Source organism: Sinocyclocheilus anshuiensis, unplaced genomic scaffold, assembly GCF_001515605.1.
Source record: "Sinocyclocheilus anshuiensis isolate Anshui unplaced genomic scaffold, SAMN03320099.WGS_v1.1 scaffold214, whole genome shotgun sequence".
Taxonomy (NCBI): Eukaryota; Metazoa; Chordata; class Actinopteri; order Cypriniformes; family Cyprinidae; genus Sinocyclocheilus; species Sinocyclocheilus anshuiensis.
Window position 1 is genome coordinate 722,021 of NW_015544136.1, and position 6,356 is coordinate 728,376.

The 6,356-nt window shown below is 33.5% G+C and overlaps 1 protein-coding gene across 5 annotated transcripts in view; it reads left to right on the top strand.

The window, feature by feature from the left end:
* The window catches only part of LOC107694965 (KAT8 regulatory NSL complex subunit 1-like), a 105,680-nt gene that overhangs the window by 6,272 nt on the left and 93,052 nt on the right, over nucleotides 1–6,356 (top strand). The window contains exon 1 of one of the 5 annotated variants that reach the window (XM_016494696.1): nucleotides 3,559–3,612. The exons of the other annotated variants lie outside the window; for them this stretch is intronic. The gene's annotated coding sequence lies outside the window, so the exon portion shown is untranslated. Of the gene's footprint in view, nucleotides 1–3,558; nucleotides 3,613–6,356 lie in introns of those variants that run through there. 5 annotated transcript variants of the gene reach the window in all.

Here is a 6,356-nt window from a genome sequence, read left to right on the forward strand (position 1 = left end):
TTGAATTAATGATTCAGTGATAAAATCAGTGACTTGCCGCCACCTGCTGGCAGTTTTAGTTTCATTTTTAAAGTTTCTTTTCAGTTATTTAAATCATTTAATATTTCTATATTCAACATTTTATATTTAAAATATGAATCTCAACATGAATTTATGGTTTTAATTGCACTCATGCCACCTCTGAGCCTCGTTAAATATCTGAAAATACACCTACAAGCCACTTTTGTGTAATTAATTTTGTTAATACTGATTTCATTTGATTGGTTACTTATTCTTCTTATTCTACTTGTGCTTATTCTGTAGTTTCAATTAGAATTTTTAAAAAGTTTATAAAATATATATATATATATATTTATTTATTTATTTATTTATTTTTGACTTAAAAGATGACATACTTTTAATAAAGTAAAAAAAAAATGCATTACAAAGGTAAAAACAAATTTCCACTGTAAATCATTTTAAGGAGTCAAATATCACCTCGTAATGGGAAGGCTAATTTTTTTTTATCAAATTTTGGATTTTTGATTAGAAGGTGCTCCTAAATTTTTAAAGAAAAAGTAAGCGTAGAGCCCTGCCCTAGATGCGAATGTATGTCGCGTTGTACAGTGTATTGAGACGGAGGCACCAGAACTGCGCATACAGAATGTGTGCTGTAGAGTGATATAATATTTTTTCAAAAGCAGATCGTAGAAACATTTTAATCATCCACCATCAAAAATCGTTATATCACGCACCTCTAGTTGAAACAAAGACTTGCTAGACCCAAACCTCCCCCTCCTCTGATGGATAGATGGATAGATACTGTATTGATCCCTAATTGGAAATGCCATGTCTCTCTCGTACTGTTTGTTTTCCGTTTGCTCTCTTATTTCCTGGTTTTGACGTCTTTTGTGTTCTGTGCTGGAATGCCAATCTGTTTTTCTCCATGTTAAATTAGCTCTCTCGTACACAGCACATGTATTGAATTGTTAAAGTGTGTCTGTGGGATATTTTAAGTCTCTAGGGGTCGGCGTATGATTATGAGCTGTCGTGTACTTTCTTTTCGTTCCATCCAGATTTATAATTGTCCTAAATCCCCTCCCCACAGGAAGAGCTGTTATGTAACACATCAATACCATTGACTAAATGCCTTAATTTTTTTCAAGGTGGTGATCAGTTTTTATCAGATTTTTTCATGTAATTTTTAAGGGCAAGAAATTAGCTCGCAATATGCTTTAGGTAGAACAGTGTGACCGTAAAGTAATGTAGACTATTATTGTTATTTAAAATTTTTTATCTAAGATCCTTTAATTCATCTATTTCTCTCTTGATATATGTTTTGTGTGGGCCGCTGCAGATCTCAGCTGTTGAGATGCATGAAATTGTTATTTTTGGCTCCCACATTGTTGAAGGCTGTCGAAGTGAATTTAAAGAGAATGGAATTATTGCTTTGAGGCATTTAAATCAGTCTTTCTGTAACCCTGTTATGATCCATTTGAGTATTGATACCCTTACTACTCTGTGTAATTCACAATCAATGTCAGTTTGAAGTATAAATCAATGTCACCTACAGTACCTGTTTTGTGTCTGAACCCCAAGACCTGGTTTTATTTTAAACTTAAAAGGCTTAGCTCCTAACTTGTATCTGTTAAGTGCAAAATTTCAACTCTGTTCTTCTTGGCAGGGCATAGGGCTGTGCAATACATCGAAATTATCGAAATATCGCAAATGTACATATATACGCAATATGCATATCGCTACTGCTTGCAATATTTGGGGCCATGAACAAAAGACAGAAAATCACTCACTGCTCTTACCTAAATAATTTTTGTAGCTTAAATAAGAATCAGTGCATATTGAATTCATAGAGTAAAAACTAAGCAGTGTTGTATTTTTCCTTTTTATTATTCAGTTCCTAAACTCATGTTAAAATGACATTTTTATGTAATGCTATAGTAAAACACTACCGTTCACTTTCAGAAGTTGTTGTAGGGGTACTTCTCACAAAAAGTGAAACATGTATGCTAGTTATATTAGAATCAGAATCAGAATGAGCAAGACTTTGCTCTCTGGGAGGTTAAAAATGAAAAGTGAAAAAGTGCAAGCTACTGACAAACAGTGTCTGGAAACATCAAGGTTGTTCTCCTTTCTGGAAAGATCAAGTCCAGAGCTGGAGACATCCACCGGGCTATTTGGCATGGAGCGGAGAGAGAAGTCAGTCAGATTGTGAGACAGGACCACCTGTTTAATGTGTTTGGGAAAATATATACTGACATGGTGGCCTGCATCTAGTGACTTTTGTCGTTTAAGTCCAATTAACATGGGAGTTCTCAGTTACAAGGGCAAGTGTGTCTGTTTTACAAACAACAGGCATTTTTTGTGGGTGAAAGTTGTTCTCTAAGTCTTTTAATTTGAAATGCTTTCTGATTTCAGTCTTAAAGGGTAGTAAATTCACATTTCAAAAGTAAATTCACTCAGCTGGGAATACTTGAGCCATATGGAAGAAATCAAAGACTTCAAGACTCCATGAGATTGTCGAGTTGCCCTTCTGCCTTTGAAGTCAAAAATCTTCATTTTTAATTTTTTTTTTTCGTAAATTGATCTTCTGAAGAGAATGATAATGCCGAATAATTACACTTGAAAGAACAAGTGTCCTCTACTGTTGTGTTTATCAAACCAGCTGTCAGTGGTTTATGTCAGCATTAGGGATGCACCGATACTGGTATCGGTATCGGACCCGATACTGAGCTCTTGTACTCGTTAAAATGCCCCGATACCAAACGCCGTTACCACACAGCATGAGATAAGTGCCGTATTCAGACAAAGAAACACCGACAATAGAACAACAGACAGCAGAATGGTTATTAGAGATTAAGGATGTCTACGAAGTATATGTATGCAATGAATATAATGTTAAAATTTAGTATTAACACCTGTATAGCTGACGTGTGCGAGCTGATAAGCAAAGCACGCAGAGTGGGTTGAGCGCGCAGCGGCGCGCATGCGCAAGCTTGTCGAGTTAATATCCCTTTCTCACAGACATCACTGGAAAGTTTGTAGTTCGGTCGGATATGTCAAAAACAAGTAAGTAAAACAATGCACAAGTTACTTAACGGTAGGGAGAGAGAGCGAGAGAGCGCGCACAATTCTGTTGTGTGATCTTTGATGTTCACTCACTTAGCACATGCATCATTTGGATTAAAACTAAACCGTAAAAATAAGACCATTTATAGGGGCATTCACTATAAACATAATTTATTTTCAAACTTAGGCATACACGACTTTCTGGCGAAAGTGAATCTAGCAGCCTGTGTGAAATGCGCTAGGCTGCACTACTTGTCCCTCTCATTCTGCACCAGTACAAATACGTGCACGCATTGCGTGTGTTTTGCTTGCTTGAGTGTTTCTGCATTATGTGAGTGGCTTTGGAATATAATGTTGGCTAATGTTATATGAAGATGAAGAATTCTGTCATTCTATTGATTGATTTTCCATTGTTCTGCATTTCCCCAGCTGTCATTCACTGTAACAGGAATAAGAAGTTATTCTGAAATCATAAAAAAACTGGTAGTTATTCGGCAGTCTGTGATATTATTAAATGGCACCTGGAAGACCGTGTGGTGCTGCAGAAAAGTGAGTTTATTGCTCTTAAATACTTGATAATTTCACCTTTTCATGGTGTGGTAACATAGGTTACAAAAAACACATCATTCAGTGAAATGCCAAAAACACTTTTAATGTTAGATTTTTTTAAAAACAAGTAGATGTTGTGAATAATTGTGATTAACTTTACTGGTCAAGTTCACTGTTTGAAATAGGTGGCCATTTGATTGCCTGAAATATTAGCTGATGTAGAAGTTTCGTCATTCAGGGTAATGGTTTTGTCATTCAGTGAAATGCAAATTCTCTGTTACACCACAGTGTCATCCTTTACACTGAATGACAGTATCACTGTATAAATAACAATTTTAGCATCTTATTTATATTACAGATAAATGAGGAATGTTTAACATTGACAAATAAGTGTTAAACATAATACATATTAATATTTTAATGCTTTTTTTTAATTGAAGTGCGGACCCAGTAGCTTAGGTGGCACTCTTAAAGCCCCTTCACACCAAGAACAATAAAGGTAACTATAACAGTAACTATGCTAGCCTCCACACTAATGAACGATAGCAATGTTCGTTCTAAACATGCGCTGCAGGTTTATCTTCTGCTGCTTTAAATGCTCGAGCTCTTTAAACTCATCAGCTGTAAAAAAAAATTAAAAAATCCAACAACATAAAAGAGATTCTATCATTATCTCTGTGCAGTTATCGTTATTTGTGCTGTGGAATCTGCTATTCTTTTATTTTTAGAATTTTTTTTTTAACTATATCTTTATCATTCTAGTTAACGTACTTGGTGTGAATGTGCCTTTAGCAAGGAAAAGAGAAAGATTTTGAGGATTGCAGTTGTCAGAATAATAGCTTGCCAATCAAGTTCAATAGAGATCATTTGAGGGGATTCTCCACCCAAATACTCATCCTGATAATGTCATTTATGTTGGCAAACAGAAAGTGTTAATGAATATGGCTGCAAGCAGCCATTTTTGGGTAAGAGCAAGTCAGAAACAAAGTGACAAGCTAAGCAAGCATGGCAGGGGAGCATCAGTAAAATGCTTATTATATTTTAAAATTTGCTTCTGCAGTCATTTACTCAGGAATATTATTAAAACTAATTTTATGACACAGACTAAAATTGACACATACTACTAAATTTTATGACACAGACTACTAAAAACATGTCAGTTATGGGAACAATGGCAATATTATCTCTCTTTCTGGCAAATCGTCATTTAGAGTAACAAACCATGGTCATTCAGCGTAACAGATATATTTATGTAAAAATTAAACAATATACTTATTGTGACTTGTACTTATTAAAATACAAAAAAGAATATGTGATCATACTAAATTTTATTATATTTTAATTGACTTTCACTTCCCTACAAAAACTTCTTGCTGACAAATAGGTAAAACCTAGTGGTTTGAAGGACATTAGCAAACTATAAAGATTTCAAATTTAAAGTTAATTTGTATTTGAGGGCTGCACTGTGATGCTTAAATATAGTCTTTTAATATGTCATCAAACGATCCATGTTTAAAATATGCCTAACAAGATTATTTTGGTATATGAATATTGTTACACTGAATGACATTTTAGTGGGTGTCGTCTGTAAATCATGGTAAAAAAATGCATGATCGTTGTTATGCTTTGTTCAGAAAAATATTAAGTTAAACAGGACACATTCTAATGTATGGGAAAAAAACCTAAATTTAAAGCTGTATTACACTTTTATTTTTTTGATGCTTGAAACACCCTTTTCGTCTTTGACCCATATATAGCCGATACACTATATAATAAAATTTGTGAATTGTTATAATAATGTATTTCGTCAGTATTTATAATAAAAATGTACACCATTTTGTACATCTCATAATGCTGACTAATATTAAGTGATGCTGATGAACAATAGCACTGTTCATTCTAAGCATGTGCTGCAGATTTTTTGTCTGCCACTTTAAGTGCTCAAGCTCTTTAAAGTTGAATGAATTCTAATTGGCTGTCAATGTTTTTATCATTCATCAGCTGGAAAAAAAAATCCAACAATATAAAAGAAATTCCAACAATATTGTTTCTCTGTGCAGTTATCGTTAGTTGTGCTGTGGAATCTGCTATTCTTTTATACAGAAGGGTTTTTTTTCCTCCACTTTTTTTGATTTATTTATTTTTTAATCTCTATCCTTACCGTACTTGGTGTGAGCGTGCCTTTAGCCAGGAAAAGAGAAGGGTATTGAGGATTGTAATTGTTGGAATAATAGCTTGCCAATAATTCTGGGCAGAGAGACTTTATTTATTAATAAATTATTTATTAATTGTGTCGTATTTATTAACCCATATATTTATGTAAAAATTAAACAATATACTTATTCTGACCTGTACTTATTAAAATACAAGTAAGAATATATGATCATACTAAGTTTGAATATATTTTAAATGATTTTCACTTCCTTACAAAAACTTATTGCTGGCAAATCGGAAAACATAGTGGTTTGAAGGACATTAGCAAAGTATAAAGATTAAAAAATTAAAGTTAATTGATGTTTGAGGGCTGCACTGTGATGCTTAAATAGAGTCTTTTAATATGTCGTCAAATGATTCATGTTTTAAATATGCCTAACAAGATTTTTTGGTATATAAATATTGTTACACTGAATGACATTTTAGTGCGTGTCTTCTGTCAAACATAATAAAAAATGCATGATGATGATAATTTTTTGTTCAGAAAAATATAAACTTAAACAGGACACATTCTAATGTATGGGGAAAAA